This window comes from Hyperolius riggenbachi, chromosome 6, assembly GCF_040937935.1.
Source record: "Hyperolius riggenbachi isolate aHypRig1 chromosome 6, aHypRig1.pri, whole genome shotgun sequence".
NCBI classification, from domain to species: Eukaryota; Metazoa; Chordata; class Amphibia; order Anura; family Hyperoliidae; genus Hyperolius; species Hyperolius riggenbachi.
Genome location: NC_090651.1, coordinates 225,990,675 through 226,017,621, shown reverse-complemented (window position 1 = coordinate 226,017,621; position 26,947 = coordinate 225,990,675). Strand labels below are relative to the sequence as shown.

The 26,947-nt window shown below is 43.8% G+C and overlaps 1 protein-coding gene across 2 annotated transcripts in view; it reads left to right on the top strand.

The window, feature by feature from the left end:
- The window catches only part of LOC137522665 (coiled-coil domain-containing protein 50-like), a 156,452-nt gene that overhangs the window by 3,472 nt on the left and 126,033 nt on the right, over positions 1-26,947 (top strand). The window lies entirely within an intron of this gene.

Below are 26,947 nucleotides of genomic sequence, written 5' to 3'. Positions count from 1 at the left end.
CCATATTGGGTGACTATCGACCCATATATGTCTATTTTAATTCTTTTTCTCCAAGAAAAAGAGGAATCTTCTTAATTAAGCTCTTGTATGTGAAATGATGCATATGTTCGAAGAATTGTTGGCAGCATTGAGAAACATGGTGGCTGTCATTGCTGACTGGTCACTGAAAACATTGGTTTTCAAACTGTATTACTATAGACTCTCTGGCCACAGCACTTTGAAAAGTCGTGCTATGACCCCTCTGAAAGAGCCTCTTGCAATGGCCATGCGTGTCACTTCCTCTTCCTGCTTCATTCAGTGATGCACTTCTCTAACAGAGAAGATACGGGTGACCCGCTATTTTTAAATTGAAATCGAAGGAAAACTATTTGGTGTAGAACGGAGATTCAGGCATCAAATGAACGAGGAGAGCACAAGCTACAGAAAGGTATGCATCTTTAAGTACTTTGCAGTACTGGTCGGAGTCTCTTTAAAGGAGAACTGTAGTGACAGGTATATGGAGGCTGCCATATTTATTTCCTTTTAAGCTATACCAGTTGCCTGACAGCCCTGTTGATCTATTTGGCTGAAGAAGTGGCTGAATCACACCAGGAACAAGCATGCAGCTAATCTTGTCATATCTGTCAAACTTGTCAGAAAAACCTGTTCTGCTGCATGCTTGTTCAGGGCCTGTGGCTGAAAGTATTAGAGGCAGAGGATTAGCAGGACAGCCAGGCAACTGGTATTGCTTAAATGGAAATAAATATGGCAGCCTCTATACACCTCTCTCTACAGTTCTCCTTTAAGGGCATACCCATGAGAAGTGCTCGGAGTCCCTTTTAAAGCAGATCTAAACTCAGAACTTACTCTCTGCTCTAAAAGATAAGCAACAGCATAATAACATTTAAAGACAAACATTTATTTGTTGCAGCTGATACAAATCCTGTAGTGTCTACTTCCTGCTTTCTTGTAAGCACCCTTGGGGTTAACATCCTGTGTTTACAAATTAGCTGCTCTGCTGAGGCAGCCAGCTGACACAACTGAGAGATCAAACTACACTGTGATTAGTCAAAGATGAGGAGGAATTAGGCAGGCTAAACACTCTAAATACATACAGGGTACATTTCTCTCTTTTTTTTCTTTCTGTCATGTGCAAGATTTCAGATCCACTTTAATTCAAGAGGAAAACCAGGACTCCATCACTTAGCACAACCTAGAATTTATTTCACTTCAAATGACCAATCCACACACTTTGAAAAGTCAGTGATGGGACCTACCTCTTATGGAAAGTCACATCCCTCTGCTGTATCCTTCCATCTAGTATATGTTTGTGTACCTATAAGTGGGGAGAGAAGATCTAATGTCTTGATTGAGGAGGAGTCTGGAACGTTGCTTGCTTCTGAAACTACATTTGGTTTGTCAATAAAAGGTATTGCCTCCAGTAATTTATTTTCTCTTTTATAATCTGTGGCTATCTGGGTCACAAAATACCATATACAATGGAAAACTGAGTATTGTACATGTCATATCAGAAATATGAATTACTATTGGGGCTATTGACATGAAATGTGCATCAGATGTCGATAATAACCCTGGTAATTATTATTATTATCATTTAGTATTTATATATCACCGACATTTTACGCAGCGCTGTACAGTATATCTATCTATCTATCTATCTATCTATCTATCTATCTATCTATCTATATATATATATATATTGTCTTGTCACTAACTGTCCCTCAAAGGAGCTCACAATCTAATCCCTACTATTATCATATGTCTATGTATGTATCATGTAGTGTAAGTACTGTAGTCAAGGGCCAATTTAGGGATGAGCCAATTAACTTATCTGTATGTTTTTAGAATGTGGGAGGAAACCGGAGTACCCGGAGGAAACCCACACAGACACGGGGAGAACATACAAACTCCTTGCAGATAGTACCCTGGCTGGGATTCGAACCGGGGACCTAGCGCTGCAAGGCGAGAGCGCTAACCACTACGCCACCGTGCTGCCCATCCACGTACACATAGAGATCAAAACAAATAAGTCCATAAATTACTAAGTGCTGTATAGTAAATAGGAATGCTAGGACACAGGGTATAAATATTGAACACACATGCACAGTCAAAAGACAAGATGGACTAGACAGAGGGGGCCACAATCTAATCCCTACTATAGTCCTATGTCTGTGCATCTAGGGGCGATTTAGGGGGAAGTCTATTAACTTATCTATATGTTTTTAGTATATGGGAGAAAACCAGGGTGGCCAGAGGAAACCCACCCAGACATGGGGAGAACATACAAATTACATGCAGATAGTACCCTGGCTGGAATATGAACCGGGGACCCAGCAGTGCAAAGCGAGAGCGCTAATCACTACGCCACTGTGCTGCCCACTGCACCATCTTGCTGCAAACTGTCAGTATTTAACCTTTCCAATCCTATGTTGGACAACGTTTTTCATACAGGAAAACCAGGGTCCCTTCTGCCACTGCACATCCTGATCATCCACATCCCCCAGCACCTTGGAAAAAAATTAAAGGACAACTGAAGTGAGAAGAATATGAAGGCTGCCGTATTTATTTCCTTTTAAACAATACCAGTTGCCTGGCAGTGCTGCTGATCTATTTGGCTGCAGTAGTGTCTGAATCACACCAGAAACAAGCATGCAGCTAACCTTGTTAGATCTGACAATAATGTCAGAAACACCTGATCTGCTGTATGCTTGTTCAGAGCCTTTGGCTAAAAGTATTAGAGGCAGAGGATCAGCAGGATTGCCAGGCAACTGGTATTGCTTAAAAGGAAATAAATGTGGCAACCTCCATATCCCTCTCGCTTCAGTTGTCCTTTAAGTGCTGGGAGGGATGTAGGTGATCAGGAAAAAGGATTGGAAAGGGTTTTAAGAAGGCAATCCTGTTCTGGTCTTTTGACTCTACTGGCTGCATGCTTGTTACCTGCTAATTTAGTAATACTGTACATGTATGCTGGGTCTTATAGCTGAATACACATCCCTGTGTGTCTGTGTATTCTAGTTCTGCTGCAGCCAATCCGATGCTCTCATTGTGCAGCTTGGCTGTCACTTCCATGTAATATTTCAGCTTGCAGGACTCCTTCAGATTCCAGATCGGGTTGCATTCTTTTCTCTGGGCATGAAAGAGATATTTCCAGCCATCACTCAGCACCATCTATCCGCTTTCTCACTCAGCTATGCAGATCAGTTTCCTTACTCTCACCTGGAGCAGAAAGAACTCTCTTCCTGTATGTGTTGTCACCGGACTGGCTGCAAAACATAGCACAGTTAGGATTTCTAAATCTATAAGTCCAAAGTAAGGTCCACACACAGACAGGTTGAAGGAACCAAGTGTTGGTGATATGGGCTGCCATAACTTCTGTTCTGGAGGCAGTCCTCCTGTGACTGGCTTTTTGTGGGTGCTATTCCCAGGTTTGTACCATGTGTGCCAATCGGAGGTCAGGCAGGGAGAAGCAGAGTAGTGCTCATCAGTTGGACACATGTGGATGTGGAACAATAAGCACTTTCCCTTTAGGCTGGTTTCACACATGGGCCCATATGCAATTCACTTTATCCCCTTAGTTTTCTCCTGGGAGATTATGTTTCATCTTCAATTTATATTAGCATTTTAGCAGTTAGCAATGGAAAATACCAAAAAGTTGGCGAAAAAGTAATGTAAATTTTCTTTTGAGTATTTGTTTGCTTGCTGGTGGTGTAAAAGGCATATTATTTACAAGTTGTGAGAATATCATCTAGGAGAAAACTCAAGTGAAAAAGTGAATTGCATATGGGCCATGGTGTGCTTTGCATGCAGAAGAGCCTACTGTTGCAGTTGGCTGATGGTGTAATGGTTAAGGGCTCTGCCTCTGACACAGGAGACCAGGGTTCGAATCTCGGCTCTGCATGTTCAGTAAGCCAGCACTAATTCAGTAGGAGACCTTTGGCAAGTCTCCCTTACACTGCTACTGCCAATAGAGCGCGCCCTAGTGGCTGCTGCTCTGCTCTGGCGCTTTGAGTCCGCAAGGAGAAAAGCGCAATATAAATGTTATTTGTCTTGTCTACTGTAGCGCACCATTGCATACAGATTTGTCCCTGCGGCAGATAGCTCCAACACGGTAATCTGCCTGCCCCCACCTCCCGACAGTTCGCTCAAATGACATCTAAGTGACATGCACACTTCCAGACAGGGACATGCATCTTGCGATACCGATGGCATGCGCGCCACACCACTACCATAACGATCTATAAAAATTGTTGTGGTACCATTGACTCAATGCAATCATGTGGTACCACTTGTACTGCTCTGCAATCTCTTTATCGCTCTACCACTTCTGTCGCAAAAGCACTCGCTGGATTGCATTGGCAGAATCCTACTGCTAGAATAGTGGCATACCAGTATGCAGGCTGGCCAGTATATTTGTACTTGTCAGGGTAGGAACACGCTAGGCTGGAACGCATGCGGTTTCCACTATGTGCTATGGAAAGCTCATATGCGATTCTGCCTAGTGTGTTCCTACCCTCATGGAGCACTTAATAAAAAACAAACACAGAAACCTGCTCAAAACAGACAGACTGATAATACCAGAATTCAACATGCAACACCCCATAATGACAACGTGAAAAAGTTTTTTTACTTGAGGCTTTGGCAAATTTATTAAAATCTTTCCACCAATGGCTTCTTTCACACTACGTCCGTTGCTGTGCGGTACAATGGTCTATATAATCGGATAATAACTCAATGCAATTTTATTTCAGTGGGGTATTTCACACTGGTACTTTTGCAGTGCAACGATTTTCAACTGCATAACGCACAGCAAGCAGTGTGTTACCAAGCGACAACTGCAAACACAGTCCATAGACTGTGTGCTGTACTGTGCTGGTTCACAGCGATAGGCAACTTTACATTACTGTTGAGATCGCAACATATATAGTTTGAAAGTTAGCCTAATCGGTTATAGTAAAGTAAGCCTAAATTTCAAGGATCACTTGTCTTTTCCATTTTAGAAGAATCCTAATAAATCAAGCCAATTGTATTTTGACTTACTGATACTGCCAAGTATCACAAAAACCTCTCTGATGGATATTAATTTTTAAAGTGTAATCTCTTTCACGGTTCCAGACAACAACAAATTGTTGGTAAATAATTGATGCCTTTTCTTCCCATTACATCACATGGAGTCAATGAGGGAGGTTAGAAGGTGACTTATTGTGGACGGCTTTAAAATTGGGCTATTTATTTTATTTTTTATTTTTTAATTAAAGAACTGCTCCAGCCTAACAAAAACAACCCTTTTCTGTTTCTGAATGTAACCTGTTTTTAAAATGTGATGTGTTTATTACTTGGGGTTCAATTCTGTGTATCTGACTTGAAAGCTTAGTAATCAGATTGTTGAATTTGCTGGCATTAGGAAAAACGTCTGCTGAAAAACATCCTGCTTAAATATTTGGTCCTGTGAGCAAAGGAATCACAGGGGGTTTGGGAAGGTCTCCTTCTTGGCTCAGAATAATCAGTGTAATCAAGGTGCAAGAAGGTGGGGCTTATCCAGAGCTTACCCATATAGTCACACCCAGGGACATAACTATAAATCATGGACTGCCCAGCAAAACTTTGATGGGTCACTCCCCAACGTTTACACTTTAATTGCCAACCCTTGTGACCCTCACAACCTGGGGCTCCTCTTGCAAGGGTCATAAAGCAGGTGTGGCAATCATGATTTTTTACACCCATAACAAGAGTAGCCACAGAAACTGATCTGAAGGATGGACTCCTTTATCAGTGGGAGTAAAGTAGTAGTTGAGGCCACCTTACAGCCCTGGGCCTCCCTGAGGTCCCGGAGACTGCTCCTCTCTAGTTATGCCCCTGCTCACACCCTGCTCTGGAGGTCTGCACTGATTTGAAAGTAAGCAGTAATGCACATAGGCTTATGATCCATGTGTACATAACAATCAAGCTCTGCCACTGAGTGCTTGAAGAGGCCTAAGAAAATATTAGTATGTGGAATTCCCAACCCTGTCCTCAAGTACCACCAACAGTGCATGTTTTGTGGAATGCCACAGAGGTAGTTAACCTCCTTAACGGTAATCCTGAGTCAGGCTTGGGCTGGAAATCCGCAGCTCAAAGCGATAACCCTGAGCCTGACCGGATAGCCACCGGTAGGTATATGCAGAACATGCGTGCTGCAGGCGTTTGTAATGCACCTCCTTCAGGATCCAGATGCTGGCAGCCGTTCCTCTTCCTCTGGTCCTCGGAGGCTCTCGATCCCTCTGGTGAGATTAACGACTGCCGTGGATGGAGGGAGAATTGTAGCGTTGGATCCAGGGGAGATGAATAATATGCAGGGCTGCCGCAGATCTATTTAGCAGTATGATTATTTTCCTGCTTTTAGGGCTAATTTACACTACAAGAGCTTCTCTAAGCGCTTTGTGAATTTAAAAGCTCTTGCTAATCTATGTGAGTGTTCTCGCTGGAGCAATGTGATTTTCTAAAAATTCCCCATAGCATTGCATTAGCAAGAGCTTTTCATATCTCTAGCGTTTCAAAAAGCTCTTGTAGTGTGAATCAGCCCATAGGGTCTAAAAGCATGTGAAAAAAAAAAATGCACCACTTTTAGACTATAAAATCTGGAAGTAATCATACCGTTAGGGAGGTTAATCAGCTCTGCTGAGATACTAATTGCCTAACCTGCAAATGTTTCTGGTTTTCTGCAAAACGTACTGTAAGGGCTGGTTCAGACGGACGCTTGCGGAGCATTTACCGCGTCGCGGTAAACGCTCCCATTCAAGTGAATGGGAGCGTTTACACCGAGCTTTTGCGCGCCTTTACCCGAATGCGGCGTTCGCGTCCCGATTTTCGTTAGCGTTCGAGCTGCCCCTGGAAGCGACATGTTGCTTCCAAGGAGCGTCCAACCGCGACGGCTAATGTTCCCCTAGGGGGAAAAAAACGCGACCGCATTGGAACGCGACGGAAGGCTACTGAAAGCCTGAACGCGCAGCCGCCGCAACGCCCCCAGACGCGATGAGACGCAGACGTCCGTCTGAACCAGCCCTTAGTGGTACTTGAGGACAGTGTTGGGAAGCCTTGCCAAACCTTGGGTGCAAAAAACACATACTTGCCTAATGAGAGGGAAGCCTCAGGATCCCATAGAGGCGTTCCACGCTGTCCTCCCTGGCAAAACTCAGGTTTGTCCAAGATGGCTTTTGGGTATGGTGGTAGAGACAGTAAAGTATTAAAGCAGGCCCGTTTCTAGGGCCGTGCGGGGTGTGCCGCCGCCCGGGGCGCTGCTTGGAGCCAGCGAGGTGAGTTGTAAACAGCGCTTCCTGGCTGCTCGCTCTGCATTTGAGGGGGGAGCACGGAGGGCGGCCCAGGAGAGGGAGGGAGAGGTCGGGCTGCCCTCCCCGTGGCTCCGGCTCCCCCCTCCATTATAGGGGGCACCTACCTATCTAACCTATACTGGGGGGCACCTACCTATCCTAACCTACACTGGGGGGCAGCTACCTATCCTAACCTACACTGGGGGGGCAGCTACCTATCCTAACCTACACTGGGGGGCAGCTACCTATCTAACCTACACTGGGGGGCAGCTACCTATCTAACCTATACTGGGGGCACTTATCTAACCTGTATTGGGGGCACCTACCTACCTAGCTAGCCTATACAGGTGGCAACCATACTGGCTACCTATATTGCAGGCACCTACCTAAATAACCTATACTTGGGGCACCTACCTATCTAATCAATGCTGGGGGCAACTATTCTGGCTACCTATATTAGAGGCACCCACCTAGCTAACCTGTACTGGGGCACCTACCTAGCTCACCTGTACTGGGGCACCTACCTATCTAACTTATACCGGGGGCGCCTGCCTATCTAACCTATACTGGGGGCAACTATACTGGCTACCTATACTGGAGGCACCTACCTGGCTAACCTATAGCGGGGCAACTATACTGGCTACCTTAGCTGGCTACCTATTCTGGGCTACCTATACTGGGGGGACCTATACTAAGTGCAACTAGACCTGGCTAACCTATACTGCGGGCACCCAAACCTTGCTCGGGGGGGGGGGGGGAAGGGCGGCGTGCAATTTTTACACCCTCGCCCTGGGTGCATTTTAGCCTAGAAACTGCACTGAAGTATACTGTAAAGCTTGCTTAGTCTTATTTATTTAAGATAGCCAATAAATGGTATCATCCTGACTCAAAACTTCTTAGTGGTGGAGAGGTTAGACCCATGACTACGGGAGGAATTAGAAAGGCTGAGTTACTGACGTGAACACAATCTGTAAAGCTCTTTAGAAGATGCCAGCACGATATAAATATGTAATAATAACAACAGAGAAAAGCTAAAAGTTATATGTAAGCTGTAGTTTTTTTTTAAGAAACATTGGCTTCTGGGATTAGTCCAGCCCTAAGCTATCCTAGCACTACCCCAAAACCCTGACCCTCCTAGAAATGTTTTACCCTAACCAATAATACTAATATTTTTAAGCTTTCATTGTATTCACTTCTAGCACCACAACCAAGTACTTGCAGCCAAACTATTCATGGCAGGCACACTGTTTATGTAACAGCTGTGCAGTTGTGCCCAAGTTAACGCCCTGCCTAGCACTACTTTAGCCAAACATGGCACCTAAAGTAATTGCTGTTAGCTGAAAACATGCAGAGCACCGGAACTTCTGTAATGTATAGCCAAGTTCCAAAAACCAAATAAATGGCATCATATCTGTAAAGTTCTACAGTAAATGTCCTTCAATGATCAGCTTTATATAGAATGAATCCAAAAGAGCAGATGTTTCTGACTATGGGTTCAGGGCAATGGGTAAAATATAGTAGCTGCAGCCAGGGCATACCAATCAATGTATCACTTCAGCTCAGCCTTTCTCAATCTTTTTACCCTGGAGGAACCCTTCAGATAATTTTTGGACTTCCGGGAACCCTTGCATTAATGGAGGGAGAGGGAATTTATTTTATATTAGTATCTGTCTTTAAAAGTGGATTAGGCTAAACACTTTTTTTTAATTATTGTAATAGCACCCATTCCATGTTTCTCCTTTACGGGGCATCCATTTCATGCCCTCCATTATGGCACTCCCTATATATAGCTGGTGTTAGTGTGTCCTCTCTTTCCTCATCTGCTGTACACACATCCTTTAGTTTTGGCATCCCGCATGCTTTTCATCATCGATGTAATGGGTCATAATCAGGGCTGTGGAGTTGGAGTCAAGGAATCGGAGTTGGGGCAATTTTGGGCATCCGGAGTCGGAGACGTTGATTTCATAAACTGAGGAATTGGGGTCGGATGATTTTTGTACGAAGTCCACAGCCCTGTTAAGTATTGGACTAAGGAGTCGGAGTCGAGGAGTCAGTCGGGCCATTTTGGGTACCCGGAGTTGGAGTCGGAGTTTCATAAACTGAGGAATCTGAGTCAGAGTTGGAAGATTTTTACTAACTCCACAGCAATGGTCATAATAGCCACAAGCCCATTGCATCATTGAAGAACAAGCAGGGAGCTAGAATTTACAATGTGAAGATGAATGAGTAAGCTAGGTATATAATTTTGAAGCATACCAAGCCAGCCAGCTGAGGTAGCTCACCTCATGGGGAAAAAGTGCCAGGGAACCCCTGCAAATTCATCAAGGAAGCATGGGGTTCCAGAGCACCCTGGTTGAGAAAGACAGCTCTAGCGCCGTTCCTACCATGCTAGAGATGTAAACACCGTGGGGGGGGGGGGGGGGGCAGGGGGGCAGGACTGAGGGCACAGAGAGAGGACTGGGAAGGCTATGGGAAGCAGAGACTTCATTCTCCATAGGTATCTATTTTATTTATTCATTTATTTTAAAGTTTCACTTTAAAGTAGTAGAATTAGCCATACTATGCCGGGGAGAAAAACAAAGTAGATAAATACTTGATCTACTTACATAACACATGTATTGTACTGTCCATTTTGATTTCAGTGAATGTTATGAAGTAAATGAAGGGAATTCTGTTCCTGGTGGGAACCATGTCTTTTGCCCACAGTTTAGGCTAAATCCTGATGTAATTTCTTCCCTTTACTTTTTTCTTTTCCAACCACTAAGTCACCTCTTGCTTGTAAACACAAGTAAGCAGAGGTGTTTCAGATAAGCAGCTAGGCAGGGAAATAAATGGAAGAGGAGGAATGTATTATAGATAAAAAGAACCCCCAGCATGCAACTGTTTGGCACTGACTACTAAACGGCCAGTGCTCCTTAAAGAAAACCTGAACTGAAAATTAAAAGTCAAAATAAGCATACACAAGTCATACTTACCTTCCATGTAGTCTACTCCTCAGTGTCTTTCTCCTGTCCCGCGTCCTGTTTGTTCACTGTGATCAGGGGAATTTTCCGTCCTCCATTTTGAAAATGGCCATTACCCATAACAGCTTTCTGGTCAGCACACAGTTAAACTGTAACATCGCCCACTTGAGCCATAGGGAAACATGGACATTACCTGGTACATCAGTTTTCCTCGCAGCTATAGCTGACAGCAACTGATATTTTACTGACAGCAACTGATATATTTCAGATCTGACAAAATATTGTCAGAACTGGAAGGGATTATTGTCAGAAGAAAATGGTGAGCTTCTGAGAGGAACTGATGGCAAGGTAACTATGTAATGTTTATTTGAAGTTACCTCATGTGTTTATTTTAAATATTTTTAATCAGTACAGGTTCTCTTTAAGTATGTGATAACTCCAAATCATAACAGCAGATAAAGTTTTGAATGCAGGATTAGCATCTTTATCACTTAATACACTCAGACCAGTTGCTGTTGAAATTTGATTTTTATGTTGACTATCCCGCTTTAACGACCTGCCAGCCACTCCTGTTTATTTGCTTTGTACTTGCAGCCAGCTGCAAGCATCCAGCACTGGAGGTTGTCTCATACATATACACTGAGCAGATGGCAGCCGCACGTTAGACATGACATGCGGCTCACTAAACTCAACGTTTTGTCGTCTCTCTGAAAGAGGCTTTATGAAAGAAGCTGGCAAATTTAACTTTTTTGCCAGTTCATTGGAAAGACCAGCTCATAAATTCCCTATTCATTTATCGATCCCTGGTATTATAAAGTTCGGGCTGTATTTTAGGACATTCATTTCCACAAGTAAGGGATAAGGGGCAGAGATTGCTAGATGTTCAGATATAGATATGGGGCCATATGCAATTCACTCTTTCACCTGAGCTTTCTCCTAGGTCAGTGATCTGCAAAATTGGCGCTCTAATATTGTGGGACTTGTAGTTCCTTAAAAGCTGGAGAGCCAAGTTTGCAGAGCACTGAATTAGGTGATATTTTTACAACTGGTAAATAAAATGCCTTTTACACCACCAGTAAGCAAACAAATACTCAAAATAATTTTGACAGCATTTATTCACCAACTTTTTGGTACTTTTTCCATTGCAAAGTGCTAAAAAGTTTATATAAATTGATGATGAAAAATTATCTCATAGGAGAAAACTCAGGTGAAAAAGTGAATTGCAAGTGGCCCATAGTGGTTTTCATTACTAGAGCCAGGTTTAGCCAAACAATGGTGGATAAATTATGAGGCACTGCTGAAAATACTGTAGCATGCATAGTCAAAACTCAGCATCAGAATTTAAATGTACTCAGATCTCCACAGATTGCGCTATTCTTTCACCTATTTGTAAGACAGTGCAGTGTAATCCCACTCTGACCTGTGATATAAACAGCATTTTGTCAAGGAAGACACAGAAGCAGGGATGTTCGCATTAAGAAAAAAATCAATATGGCGCCGCCCATTAAACACAGACTAGAGATCTGCAGCTATGAACAGCAAGATGAAATGATGACGTGGACTATTAAAATCGTTAATTATGTGGCATATGGCCAAGTTGGGCTCAGGTGGAGGAAGTTTAGCTCAGGCTTACTGTTGAGATCTCTAGATTTTATTTCCAGGTCCTTGGATCTTCTCTGGCCATAGCAAGTCATTTCTACATTCACATGGGTCTGATTTAATTGGTTTATTTTTTTAATGGGCGATGTGGCCCCTGACCGTTACTATTCTTTGTTGCTTTATCTATTTTGGTGCTCCATCAGGAAATATTGGATCTGTTAAATAGTAAGCGCTTTATTTACAATTCCTTGTAGTTTCCCACAATTGTGGGATGTGTCAACATGAATAAATCAAGCTTGGGCTATTTCTGTACAGTTCAGTAACCGTAGGGGACCTGGCCAGCTTTCAAGAGGATTTCTCAAATCCAAAAAACAAAAAAGGCAACAAAGAAAACTGGGAAAAAGGAATGTCTACACTCTGCTTATCTGATTGTAGAAGAAATGAGGAACTAAAGTTGCAGCTTTTATGGCTACTATGCAAGTCATAATAGCAGATAGTTAGTACAACAACTGACAGGCCTTTATTTGATTAACTTAAAGGCTGACGTTGTGTTAAGAAAAAAATGTAACTAAAGAGCAGCTAAATAAAACTATTGCAGCTGCCCTATTACTCATTCAAAGAGCTTTATCTTTAGATTCTATATGCAGTGCCCCCTGAGGAGCAAAGATGTTCTGCAGCTGGTTTGATTAGATGTAAAATCACTTATTAAAGAACAGAAATGCAAGCAATCTTTGAATTTGAGGGCATATTCACAGTGGGACATTGCGTTTTAATGTGACATTAAAGTTGCAACGTGTCTACGTTAAGAGGTAATTCACTGTAAGCAGTGAGTTACCACAACATTTTCAACGCGACGATAACGTCGCACTGTGAACGGCCCATAGGAAAATCATTGCAGTGCGGTAAGCTGCGTTATAAGACTTTATACCGCAACGTGGCACTGTGACTGCGACCTCAAGCAGGATCAAAGGGAAATAAGGTTAGGAAAAATAATAGTCTAATCTTTATCTTCAGGCACCACTTTACATATACTGAGAAAGGGAAGGTCCGCTCCACTGGTCAACCAAAAGTCTGATTCTTATTCAGAAGAAAACAATACTGGACGAAGGCAAATCAGCCCACGTGCACCAGAGCACACACCCCCTCCTTAATCATAGCTATGTTTAAGGAGGGAGTGTGTGCTCTGGTGCATGTGGGCTGATTTTCCTTTGTCCAGTTTTGTTGCCTTTTGAATAAGGATTGGACTTTTGGTCGACCAGTGGAGCGGACCTTCCCTTTCTCGGTGATTTCATGGCCTGGCTATTCCTGGTCCTGCTCCTGGCTGACGTTGTGTGGTGAGCGGTGTTTCTCCTCCCTCTTGTGTTACTTTAAATACACAATTTGATAGTTTAGTAAGCAATGTGTCCAGTAATTATTTTTTTTCTCTTATTTTTATCGGCAGAAGCCTAATTTTACATAATAGATTTTTTTTGTTACATAACCTAAAATACCCAGCTGAAATGGCTAACTGCAAGGCTTTTGCTTTTTGGCTCTGCATAGTTTTACAATTTGGCAAAGAGGGGAGGTGCAAGAGACTCCCGAGCAAGTATTAAAAGTGATTGATTGGATGTTGGGCAGGGAACTTATCAATGGGTGAAAAGGTTGTCTTACTAAGCTGTGAGATGCCATATTTAGATTAGTATCTTGAGTTTGGTTTTCACGTAAAACTGTTAATTTTTTTCACAAATATTATGGCAAACTCAGCTGTGTTATAAATAGGACCAAGGAATGGTCTACACTTGTCCGGTTCCAGATCTGGTCCGAGTGAAACAGATCAATTTTTCTGAAAAACTGATCTGTTTGACACTGATTTAATCTGGGTGTAGGGCACGCTTCGTGCCCGCACGACGATCAGGTTGGTACGTACGCATCGGCTGCTCATGTTGTCTCACCGCCACAATTCATCCCACAGCTTGGTCCCTTCTACAGCCTGGAGGCCAGCAGAAACATGGCTCTCCATAGGCTGCAATAGGCCAATTCTGCCTGGCAGCAGGAAGAATTTTCATTGGTTCAACATGAACCAATGTTGCTGAGGATCCCATTGGTCTGGTGCAGCCCCATGGAGAACGCCCATGCTTCTGTCTGCCTCCAGGGTCTTCATAATGAACCGGTGATGGATGGCGGGGAGCTCGAGTATAACGTCGCGACAGGATGCGGCTGAAACGGGGATGCAGCGTCTAGCCTAGTGAGAGTGGACGTTGCTGCAGTGGACACGTTTTCACGTCCATTTCGGGAATAAGTGTCAAATCTGGACTCTCCGTGGCGTTTTCGATCAGTGCCACATGGATCCGTGTGCGATCCGTGTTTCTGCACGAGTGGAAGCTATTTTTAGCATAGGATCCGCTTCCTACATTTTTGCTATCCCACGGATATGTTTTTTTTAAAACAAGTGTAATCCGGCCCTAAAAGGACCCGAGTCAAAGCTATACAAGGTAAGCACAGAGGTGTGTTCATGTTAGATCCACTCTTACCTCTGTGTGTTCCGTTGCTCTCCTTGTTCCTCCCAGTTCTTGTAATCACTCCTTGAAAAATTAGCTAAAGTCACATTTTTATACTGGAAGAGACAGGCTTGCTGTGAAATTTCCTCCTCTTAAAGGGAACCTAAACTGAAGGGGAAAAAATAGTTTACCTTACCTGGGGCTTCTACTAGCCCCCTGCAGTTGCCCTGTTCCCGCGCCATCACTAAGGGATCCTCCAGTCCCCCGCGGCGACCCTCTTCTGGCTGACTCGGCGAGCTGGCTGCCACTGTGCAGGCGCTCCCGTGGCCGTAAGCATCCTTGATCACTCTCCCTACCCTGGGAGGTTTGCTTTGTTACGGCGCAGGCACAGGGCAGCTGTGGGGGCTGTTTCCCCCCCCCCCCCCTTCAGTTTAGATTCACTTCAAGGAGAGTGAATGGGAAGGTGTCAGGAGGGAACATCATTGCAAGCCTGCCTCTTCCTGTCTGAAAATTTGACTTTAGCTAAAGACGTGGGAACCTACTTAGGCAGTGACAGGCAGAGTGAAAGTGCTTCATGATTACCTTCGAGCTTATAACCCCTCTTCTTTGGGTGAAGCTGTGTACGTACACTTAAAATTACTGTTGCCCACAGGGATTAGTGCATGCGCACAACGTAGTCATGAAGTCATGCGCATGCGCAGAGTGCTCCCAGTCATGTGAACAAGGACGCCTGCAGCCGGGCCAGCGCCTGTGCACTAATGCCAGTGAGCTGTAAGTAGCTGCAGGGGCCACTTGTAAAATAATGGAGGGGGACAGAGGAGAATGGAGGGGGGCAAAGGAGAAAGGAGGGAGCAGTGGGCATGAGTACCGCTTCCTATACATGCCTCCCCCAGTTTTTACAATGGGTTTAAGTTCTGGGAGTCTTTTTAACGCCAACCTTGACAGAGTTTAGCCAGCGTGTTTATATCACTGTCATCAATGTCCTGGTGTGTGTGTGTGTGTGTGTGTGTGTGTGTGTGTGTGTGTGGTGGTGGTGGGGGGGGGGGGGGGTGGTATTGGGAAACACCATCAAAATCCAGGTAAAGGATGTCATTCTTCCTGCATCAACTGAGAAATTTGGAATGCTGCGGGAGCTCTTGTCTACCTTCTACTCCACCACCGTAGAATCAATACTTTGCTCCTGTATCTTAGGGCTGGTGCACACCAAAAGTGCTTCTGAATGCTTTTAAAAACGCCAGCGCTTTGAAAAGCACTTTTCTGATATGTTTGAATGCCATGGATCACACCAGAGCAATGTGATTTTCTCCCAAATGCAAACACTGGTCCTGTTGCATTTCTGTGCTTTTCTGATGCAATTCAGCCTCAATGTTAAGTGTAGGAAAGTGGAAAAATGCTAGATCAGAGCGATTTTTTTTCAAGCGGTTTTGTGTAAAAACCAGTACACTAGCAAGCTGTACTGTATCTAAAAAATAATTAAAAAAAAAAAAAGCTACACAAAAACGCTCCAAAAATGGCTAGGTATAGATAAAAAAAATCGATAGGCACGTGCCTAAAATCAGTACATAGCAAGGAAATGAGCAGCGCTACTTAAAAACAGACTAGTGCCTACCTGCAAAAGAGTGCAAGCCCCACTTGTGGGGTCGAATACACACCGACCATACACATGACCTGTCTACCACTGGAGGAGGATGTTGGTTTCCTGTAACAGCTTGCATGCAACCTATTAAGTACTCCTCCCTCCCACTGCGAAGAAGTCAATCCTCCATGGGAGGGGCCTAACACTAAATCCTAACCTATGTATATGCATAGCCTGGGTGCGCTACCAAGTAAAATTGAAAAATCGAAAATTGCGCAAAACGTGGATCAGCATGCAAGCTGTTACAGGAAACCAACATCCTCCTCCAGTGGTAGACAGGTCATGTGTATGCTCGGTGTGTATTCGACCCCACAAGTGGGGCTTGCACTCTTTTGCAGGTAGGCACTAGTCTGTTTTTAAGTAGCGCTGCTAATTTCCTTGCTATGTACTAATTTAATTCGTTTTTGGTCAGCTGCTCCCACTTAACAGCCATGCTTTTGGTGTATATGCAGAGCTTCTGTTTGGGTTCAAGGTGCGTTTGTAGTTTTTGGGGGGGCTCAGCGCATCTCTGATTGGAGGCCATTCGGAGGCGGCCTGGTGTTGCGCTGACCCACCTTTTGCGCAATTTTCGATTTTTCAATTTTACTTGGTAGCGCACCCAGGCTATGCATATACATAGGTTAGGATTTAGTTAGTGTTAGGCCCCTCCCATGGAGGATTGACTTCTTCGCAGTGGGAGGGACGAGTGCTTAATAGGTTGCATGCAAGCTAAGCTGTTACAGGAAACCAACATCCTCCAGTGGTAGACAGGTCATGTGTATGCTCGGTGTGTATTCGACCCCACAAGTGGGGCTTGCACTCTTTTGCAGGTAGGCACTAGTCTGTTTTTAAGTAGCGCTGCTCATTTCCTTGCTATGTACTAATTTAATTTGTTTTTTGGTCAGCTGCTCCCACTTAACAGCCATGCTTTTGGTGTATATGCAGAGCTCCTGTTTGGGTTCAAGGTGCGTTTGTAGTTCCTGGGGGGGCTCAGTGCATCTCTGATTGGAGGCCATTTGGAGACGGCCTGGTGTTGCGCTGATCCACGTTTTACGCAATTTTCGACGTGCCTAGAATCGCCTTGATAGATCACTTAAATTAAAAAAAAAAAAGCGGTGAGCATTTGCGATTATGCTAGCGCTTTTGGTGTGCACTGGCCCATAGTCTTGTTTGCTGCTGCATCAGCAAGTGACAAGTACAAGCTCCAAAGTATTGGGTTGATGTGGCTCTATAAAATTGAAAGCTATAGATTTGCTATGCACCATCGGTTCTAAATGTAAGCCTGGCTTCATGGACAGAGATAATTTGCATATTCAGCAGCGGTGCATTGTGTGTAACCACAGTTACACACTTAAATCTGAATTATCGCAATTACCTTCTGTTTTAAGCAGGCATACCACACTAAGCATTGCTTTTTTAGTAGGAGGACTTTTCGGTCTCTTTTTGTCCCCAACACATTCCTAGTGGTCTTTGGTCTAACCCCCCCCCCCCCCCCCCCCCCGAGCTGCTTGGGTATTCTGAAGGTCTAAAGGTTCATTAACTCTGCGGAGAGGATCATTGGACCTCCCTGCCAACACTGGACTTTCTCTACTCCTCCAGACTGAGAGCCAGAGCAAACAGAATAACCCCACCAGGCTACCATTACAGAATCATCCTCACCAGTACTAACAGGCATAGGAACTCCTTTTTCCAAGCTGCCCTTCACCTGAACCTTAGCACACCTGAGGAAGCGTGATTCAGCTCATGAAACGCATTGTCCATAGTGTTTTTAATAAATATTGTCTTGTTGTCAGTTTACTTCCTAAGGTAAGCAGACATAGGGCCATATGCAATTCTCTTTTTCACCTAGGAGATCATTTTTCATCTTTGATTTTAAATAACTTTCCAGTACTTTTCAACTAAAAAAAAGTACTAAAAGTTGGCGAAAAAGTACTATCAATATTATTTTAATCATTTTCTTGCCTTCTGGGGGCTTAAGGCATTTTATTGACAAGTTTAAAAATCTCACCTAGGAGAAAACACAGGTGAAAAAGTGAATTGCATATGGCCCCTAGTCTTAAACTTGTAGGAGAAAAACAGAAAGGGACACCCAAAGCCCAAAATAGTGTAGCATGAAGTACAACCAGGTTATTGAGAAAGAGAAAGCATGTCCTGTTAAACTCACAAGTGTGGGTTACCTCAAAGGCAACCATTGTATAGGCGAGTGGGGAGCATTAGGACCTGACCCCACTCAGGTTAAGAAGTCACTCTCTGTAGATAGGAGACAAGGGGTAACATCCTTCCCCAAGGGTGGACTCGAGAATGTAGCAAGGATGGAACAGAGGCGCCAATTACAGGATAAAATCCTTTAAGAGCAGGTAGTGGTGGACTTAGCTCCCTAGAAAGTAGACAACGAATTGGTTGATTTAATAATCAACAATGCAACATATTTTTGGAGTGTAAAAATCAATTTCATTGTTTATTTATTGTATTTATTTATAAAGCGCCAACATATTACGCAGCACTGGACATTAGTTTAGGTTGCAGACAATATTTAGGGGTGACATACAGCAATAAGACAATACAGGAATACAAGAAAAACCAGATCACGCAGCACAGTATGAGTACAAGGAGAATGCTTAATCAGTCACTGGATGGAGCATGGAGATTAGGCAAGTTGAGTTCACTCAAATGCATAGCGTGTGTGCACAGTAATGGAGGTGCATGGTCAGGTAGGACACAAAAGGAGGACCCTGCCCGAAGGCTTACAATCTAGAGGGAGAGGTAGGGACACAAAAGGTAGGGGACCAGAGTTCAGCTGCGGGTTTAGAGCACTTGAGGAGTGGTAGGCCAGAGTGAAAAGGTGATTTTTGAGGGCCTTCTTCAAGAGGTTAAAGGCTGCCCTAATGGGTGTAGGTAGGGAGTTCCATAGTGTTGGAGCAGCTCTTGAGAAGTCCTGGAGGCGTGCATGGGACTGGGTGATACGGAGGGCGGTCAGGCGAAGCTCATTGGAGGAGCGGAGTGAGCGGCTAGGTGTGTACCTCCTGAGTAAGATCGGAAATGTAGGTTGGACAGATTGTGTGGACAGATTTGTAGGTCAGACTATTACATCAACCAATTCGGTATCTACTTACTAGGGAGGTAAGTCCACCACTACCTCCTCTTTTAAACTTTTTTTTTTTTTTTTTATGGTTTTATCCTGTTATTGGCACCTCTGTTCCATCCTTACAACACAGTGGTTAAACTATATTTTTTTAGGTCATTTTATCACATTTGTGGTGCCTCCTCCCATCCCTTCAGTAATGAGGGCTGTGTCTTAGCTGCCCAAACTCTGTGTCCCAAACTTTACTGCTGTTTGCTTTGTTTTCCTTTTAATCGTATAGTTGATATTCCGGATAAATTTAACTTTTGACTCTGAACTTGAAGAGCAACCCTTTCCATACATTTGGCTGAGGCATGTACTGATGTGAAACTGAATATAAACTGATACCCCCAAAAACTAAATGCAGACCAAAGCAGGGATTATGGCAGCATGGGGTATGGGCACATTTTAGCTGTACCATAGACTGCAACGTAAAATTAGCTATAGTGTGCTTTGGGGAAGGGGGGGGGGGGAGGGGGTGGCTTAGTTTGAGCATGGCAGCTCGGCTAAGATATAACTGAACGTATGCAATGGTTGTACGTTTTTGGCTATATTTAATCTGAATTCATATAGCTGTAGGGGCAGCGCACGGACTGTTCTATTGGTGGCGAGGGCAGTTAAAATGGTTGTGAGTTCGGCTACACTGTAGCTGACCTCATATAGTGGTAGGGATGGCAGTCACACTGCTGGTTGTGAGTTCAGCCAAACTCATATAGCAGCAAGGTTCAACACACACCATACAATCTTGGTTGTACAGATCTACCAAATCTATGTAGTATAAGGGCCAACACATTGAAAATACCTTGAATGATTGATTGGATAAGCTAAGAGAGATAGAAATGGAGAGGGGAAGATAATGTGAAGCCAGGCAGAGAGGGGAGGTTAGTTTTACACATCGGGCAGAGGTTAGTGTGAGAAAAGGAGAAAATGAAGATACTAACGATTAATATCTGGCGCCAGAAATAAGCCGCAATCCTTATAAATGTACTTCATGCAGACTAGCCCTCAAAGCAGAAATCGTGCTCTTTCAGAAATGACTGTCCAGTGTTACAGCGTTGTGTGAGACAGATTGCATAGTGTTGCAAATTCCATAGTACGTAAAACCATTTATATATTGCATGTTTGTTTCAACAGTGTATCTAGTTGTATGTTGGAAGCTCTGACAGCAACAACTGTCATTTTGCAGATCTCCTCTGTTTATGGATAGTGCAATGTTTGTATACATGGGAGAGCAATACTTACTGAATGAGACCTTCCTGTAGCCAGAAGTTGTCTGCTTCCTCTGGCAGTAGAAGGGCTGGGCGGGTGAATCACATATGTTGTAGCAGCATGTCTTGCTATGAGTTGTGGTTGTAGGGTGTTGACCTAAAGTGGCTTAATAATCACACAGCATAATTCCCTATGCTTGACATCTGTGTATTTTGCCTCTCTTTATGGTTAGTCTTTTAGAAGTTGACATTTAAGCCTCACCTAGAACAGGGAGGATAATCCAGGCCGCTGATACGTTGTTTGTCATGTCTTAAAAATATTTCAAAGAGATCAACAGAGAAGGTCACAGGCTGCCACCAAACCAAACAATCACTCCTACTTACTCTAATTATGCTGCTTTTACATGGGTAAATGTGTTGCTCTTGTCAACTTCATTGTTACAGGCTATGAAAATGAATCCATACATTTGACCTGTATCTAAATTCTGATTGCAGACAGGGTTTCCAAATGTACAAAATTTTCTGTCTTGATTTAAAAGATAACTACGGTGAAAAATTGTATCATTTTAAATACACACTTATACATTTACATTTCCTTATATTTCCATGGCAGCACCTATGGGTAGTTGCTCCACCCTCTACCCCCCATTGGACAAGTGAATAGATAAATTAAAGCCACTGCCTTAGCAGGTGTCTGTTTTTCGTCCTCACCTCGGACAGGATCCTTTTGCTGTGCACATCTACCGGCCACTCCTTGTGGTTTTATACCAGATTCAGCCTCTCCTGGTTAGGCTCAGTGACTGCTAAAGGCAGTTCTGTAGCAGGTCCCTATTCGTTTGAGAAATAAAAAAAAATGTTTTTCTGATATACCGTAAATCAGTCAGGAGAATTTTTCTGATCAATTCTTGATGAAAATTGCATAGTGATGGGTAGATTGTCAGTTTCTTAATGTATAGAAATGGGTCTTTCATCTGAGTGAAATCCGAGCCAGCCTTTGTGTCATTCTTTTATTTCTGAGGTAGGCATGTGGAGCTTGAGCATTAGGAGATCTTGACCACGTGCCCCTTACCGGCAAGTTAGGTTCCAGGATTTGAACTTTCCATATCGGAATCAAATCGTAATCCATCTCAAGGCTTTAGTAAAACAAAATTTGCCAGAACTAGGATAATGATTTTCCTAGTTATCCAGTAAAAATGTAGGCTGTTCCATGGATAGCTTCTGAAATTTCCACACTGTGTTCCAGAAGCTGTTCATGTGCGGCAATCTTTTTAAAGTTGTATGTCTTAGCGCACTGTAATGTTTTACAGCTTCTTTACTTTAAGTATTTATATAGCGCCGACATTACGCAGTGCTGTACAGAGTATATTGTCTTGTCACTAACTGTCCCTCAGAGGTGCTTACAATCTAATTCCTACCATAGTGATATGTCTATGTATGTATTGTGTAGTGCAGGTATTATAGTCTAGTTCAAATTTTAGGGGGAAGCCATTTGAGTTATCCGTAAGCTTTTTTTGGGATATGGAACGAAACCGGAGTGCCCGGAGGAAACCCACACAGACACAAGGAGAACATATAAACTCCTTGCAAGATGTTGACCTGGCAGGGATTCGAACCAGGGACCCAGCACTGCAAGGCAAGAGCGCTAACCACTACGCCACCGTGCTGCCCACATTTTATTTGGACCCCACTGGGTTTTAACAAGGACTTTAGTGGCTTGTATGTAATACCAAGGCTGTGGAGTCAGTACAAAAATCAACTCCGACTCCTCAGTTTATGAAACCACCGACTCCAGGTACCAAAAATTGCTCCTAAATCCACAGCCCTGTGTAATACGTATAATGTATTATTATTATTTATTATTAATTAGTATTTATATGGTGCCGACATCTTCCGCAGCGATGTACAGAGTATATATTGTCTTATCACTAACTGTCCCTCAGAGGGGCTCACAATCTAATCCCTAACATAATCATATGTATGTATCGTGTATTGCATGTATCATAGTCTAGGGCTAATTAACTTACTTGGATCACAGCAATGTCCCCCAAAGACTAGCGATTTCCCCCATCCATCTTCCTGCCGTGGCACTTATCGCTAAACTAATATTGCAGAAACAAAACGCGTGAGAATGGTGCGACCGCCCAGAGAGCTGGTGGGGGGGGGGGTGCAAAGTGGTGTGGGAGAGTGGGCATTGCTTAAAAAACTCACCTTCTGCGATCCCCGCATGTGACCTCTATCTTCTGCCTGTCCTAGGCGTCCGTCGCGTTGGGAACAGCGCCCCCTGTGATGACTTAAGCACATGTCATCACAGCAGGGGGCGCTTACCAACGCAATGGACGTCTGGGACAGGAAGAAAATAAAGGCTGCGTGTGGGATTGCAGGAGGTGAGTTTTTAGACCCACTCTCCCCCACCAACTGTATACTGGACCTTCCTAGCTAGCCTATACTGGTATTACCTACCTATCTAACCTATACTGGAGGAACCTACATAGCTAACCTATACTGGGGTCACCCAACTAGCTAACCTATACTGGAGGCACCTACCTACCTAGCTAACCTATACTGCAATTTTTACACCCTCGCCCAGGGCACAATTTAACCTAGAAACTGCCCTGCTTCAGAATAACGACCCAACAGGGTCAGAAATGCCTCCGCTTTCTTACTGTATTGTCTCCATGTAACTGCTATTTTATTGTATTGTTCTTATGGATTCATAATAAAGAGAGAATATTACATTTATACCTGGGGAGTGCGAATCCTTGTTTGTATTGTGGTTGGTTGATGTTTGTTGGCACACACAGCTATGAGCAGCAGTGGATGTTTAGCTGGGCGAGGTACAGGGTAACCCACAACAGTTTTTGGTGTACATGTAAACTTCTGGTAAAGCGGAAACATGAGTAAGCAGTCTGCACCCAATTGATGGGTCTTTTCAGTCACGGATTATTGTTTGGGGGTCAATTTGGGTTAACTTGGCATTTTTATGATGAGCTTTAGGATTTGTAAACTTGTTTAGAGATTAGTGAAGCATAACTGTCGCATCCAATGCAAGAATTTGCCAACTTGATGAAAGACAATGCTGTAATGTTTATATAGAATTCTGACGGATATTTTAGGTGTCGCTTTTATATTGGAATTCCACCCCACCCCCAAACACGCAGATGTTAAGAATCTTTTCCTAATCATTCCGTATACAATTACTTCATTATAATTCAGTTTATATATGCATTTTTGTGAACTCTTAAGTTCTTTCATGACTCATAGAAATGACAGATTCTAAACAGATCAATCCTAGACCTAAGCAATATGAACCAAGTAATTGGCAAAAACAATGCTATCAGTATAAGGCCTCAGCCTCATTCACACGTATGAGGCATGTCACCCAGTAGGGTAAGGGACCCGATTCCTTTGGGCATCATTGCATGGCTGAGACTCTATAGATGTGTTCTGTTGCTGTGTGGTAATGGGGGGAGGAGGCGGAGGGTTGGTGGAGCGACGTGGAAGTGATGTCACGCAGCTGGCATTGTGAGCGGGAGGACAAAGTGCTTGGCTGAATTGATCCGCCAGGCTGATAGCTGGCTGGAGTGCAGGGAAGCGTGGAGGGCTGCTGTACTATTGCTAGATTCTCAGTAGTGGCAGTGAGGAGACGACATATGCTCCCTCCAACCTAAATGTGTGTTGTATCTGCATATGTATGCATGTTGGATTATTGTGGCTCTGTACAATTAACAAGCTGACACATCATTGCATTACAGCGGTTCTGGAGATGTGGCTAGCTTACAGGGACAACAAAGGATAATTTGCATATTCAGCAGTGATGCATTGTGGGAGATATTATATGCTCACTCCAACCTGATTTATCGCAAATGCCTTTTTGTTTTGTATTTTACTTTACTTTTTAGCAGAAGGAACATTTCAACTGCTAGTTTTTGTTTTTTCATTGTTTTTGTTTTTTTTCCTTCTTAACTTCAGTACCTGAGTCACAGCTGGAGCTGGGAACACAATGTGGCGATAGATCACCTGATATACATACTCATCTCGATGTCAGGTTATTATGAAAGTAAAATATGGTGTGAAATCTTGCGCTACTCAAAACACAGTGTTGGTAGATGTTTAGTACAGGAACTAGCGGCTCCTCTACCCTGGCTAAAGGGTATAGCTGTAGCAACAAGAAAAAAGGTAGGAGGAGCGCTCCGTAGTGTATTCAACTTTTTAATAAAATAACACGCAATGAGTAAAAACGCTTACTCTGCAGTAATGCATTATGTGTTATTTTATTAAAAAGTTTAATACACTACGGATCGCTCCTCCTTCTACCTATTATGAAAGTATTAAAAGTTAACATGTAGGGAGGGTGGGTAATATGAAGGCTGCCATGTTTATTTCCCTTTAACCTCTTGAGGACCACAGTGTTAAACCCCCTAAAGACCAGGCTTTTTTTGTAAAATAGGCCACTGCAGCTTTAAGGCCAAGCTGCAGGGCCGCACAACACAGCACACTAGTGATTTTGTGATTTCACCCCCCCCCTCCCTTTTTCTCCCCACCAACAGAGCTCTCTGTTGGTGGGGTCTGAATGCACCCCAGGTGTTAGTTTTTTTTAATACATATTTCTTTGTTTCTATTTTGTATTAAAATTGTGTTTTGTTTTTTTAAAATTATATGTGCAGTGGCCACTTCCTCCCTCCCCCCCGCCAGCCTATCATTGTCATAGGCTTCAGCCTATGAGAGCGGATCACCTCTGAGCCAATGGAGGGGACAGCCGTGTCAGACAGCTGTCCTCAGTACAGCGCTGCTGTAGATTGCAGAGCTGTACGGGTAATTACACAGCGGTTTCACCGTCTAACAGTCTCCCGAGCGGTGATCGCCGCTCGGAGACTGAAGGCAGAGCTCCGCTCCGCCCACCAAGCAGGAGATGCGCGCGCGGCCATTGCCGATCGGCGTTAGGCGGTCCTGGGGCTACCGCAGCGGCCACGCCCATCGGCGTGACGCGGTCGGCTAGTAGTTATCAATGAATGTTTGGCTGTATGCTGATCATCTGCCTCTTAAAGGGAACCTGAAGCGAGAAGTATATGGAGGCTGCCATATTAATTTTCTTATAAACAATACCAGTTGCCTGGGTGCCCTGCTGATCTATTTGGCTGCAGTAGTGTCCGAATCACACCAGAAACAAGAATGCAGCTAATCTTGTCAGATTTCACAAAAATGTCAGAAACCTCTCATCTGCTGGTGCATGCTTGTTCAGGGTCTGTGGCTAAAAGTGTTAGAAGCAGAGGCGCAGCAGGATTGCCAGGCAACTGGTAAAGGAAATAAATATGGCAGCTTTCATATTCCTTTAACTTCAGGTGTCCTTTAACCACTTAATTACCAGCGGTCTCTGCCCCCTTAAAGAGACACTGAAGCGAAAAAAAAAGTTATGATATCATGAATTGGTTGTGTAGTAGGGGTAATTACTACAACATTGGTAGCAAAAAAATATATTCTCATTTTTATTTTCAGTTATACAGCTTTTTATTTATAACATTGCATTATTCTCTAATACTTGCAGTTTACACATTACTCAGCATTCTAGTTTTTACAGAACAGGTAGTGAACTTTTGACCTGTCCTGAACTGTTTTCTGCAAAAGAAAAACACAACACAGCTGAGATAACCTAATCAGAAGTCAGAGCTCTCCACCAAAGTCGCAGAGCTCAATGGCTATTTGCATAGATAACTGGAGTTTAACTCTTCCTGTACTGGAAACAAATATTAGACTTATGTCTCTGCTCCTAATGCTTTATTTCTTAGCTGTACTACACAACCAATTCATTATATTATAATTTTTTTTTCCGCTTCAGTGTCTCTTTAAGGACCAGAGACTGCTGGTACAAGAAAATGCCGGATACCGATGAATAGCCGTACACACCTGCCGCAACAGGCGTCCGCCGCACATCGGGAATCTCAGGCCACCCACTCTGCAGTCTCTTATGATGGCAGAGCTCTGTAAGCTGATCAGGAGCTGCTTTAATTGGCTCCTGACGGTGTGATCAATGTAAGCCAACAGGAGTTGCTTACATTGATCGCCAGGGTCACGTGCCTAATGAAATTGGCTACTTACCAGCTCACAGAGCTCTGCTGTGATAGAGACAGCAGGGCCAGTGACCTGCGGCCAATAAAGAGCAATCCGAGCGCATGATGGCGGAGAGCTGAAATCTACGCCCTGGCAGGTATTAGGGGATCAAAACGGGGCGTAGATTTTAATCACCGCTGTCCGTTGTAATGTCTGATTGCGCTGCCCGGAAGCTCCCTTCCACACTGAGTAGCACGCATGCTCAGTGTGAAGTTAATGATGCTGCTGGAGATAAAATACGAAATATCTCCGCTCCCACACCTCTTACACTCCCCAAATTTTGAGGGTAGGGAGGGGACCCCCCGAATGACCTTTATGCCAAATTGCAGCCCCCGAGACCCGCTGGTTATGGAGATAGATTAGAGAAATCTATCTCGGGAACCAGCGGATCTCGGGGGCTGCAATTTGGTATAGAGGTAGTTCGGGGGTCCCCTCTCTACCCTGAAAATTTGGGGAGTGTAAGAGGTGTGTGGGAGCGGAGATATTTAGTATTTTACCTCCAGCAGCATCATTCTATAGGAAATGTGGCCGCACAGTCTTCTACTGCGCATGCGG